We start from the raw sequence: 520 nt of genomic DNA on the forward strand, positions 1-520 counted from the left end.
GATGGTCTACCCTTTGGTTACCAGGCACTCCCCTCATCACTCTACCCCGTAACAAGGACAGGGACAGCATCACGCATCTGCCCAACGGCATGCAACTATTCCAGCTAAGACGAAGACACCCTCACCCTCTTCCTAAGAAGGGAAAGCGCAAAATCCTATCCACTACCATAGCCACCTCTGGGAGATACAACTTCTTTTTGGGGGGGTGGGGGGGGGTCTTCCGGTAAAGACCAGAAAACCTGCTAGACAAATTCTAAAAGCGCTGTTAACACTAACACTGGGAGATACTACTTCTGCTTCCAGTTCAGCCACAGTCTTGACTTATTATATTCTATAATCGAAAGACTGAATTGTAAAGTTAACAGCCACCAACGAAAATGACAGACCTGGAGCCTGATGGACCAAAACAGAAGAGAGAAAGGATGCCAACAAACGCCAACATTTTCTATATAAAATAGAAGGAAGGAGGGAAGAAATCAGTTTTATACGTTTAGGGGTTGTGGGTTGAATTGCGTCGCCC

The 520-nt window shown here is 46.3% G+C and overlaps 1 non-coding gene across 1 annotated transcript; it reads right to left on the reverse strand.

Annotated features, from left to right (window-relative positions):
- Positions 1 to 211: 211 nt before the first annotated feature.
- Positions 212 to 274, reverse strand: LOC111560682. The gene has a single exon (XR_002742675.1). It is a non-coding gene; the product is annotated as a U7 small nuclear RNA (small nuclear RNA).
- Positions 275 to 520: the final 246 nt, after the last annotated feature.

The sequence above is a fragment of the Felis catus genome, chromosome B2, assembly GCF_018350175.1.
Source record: "Felis catus isolate Fca126 chromosome B2, F.catus_Fca126_mat1.0, whole genome shotgun sequence".
Classification (NCBI taxonomy): Eukaryota; Metazoa; Chordata; class Mammalia; order Carnivora; family Felidae; genus Felis; species Felis catus.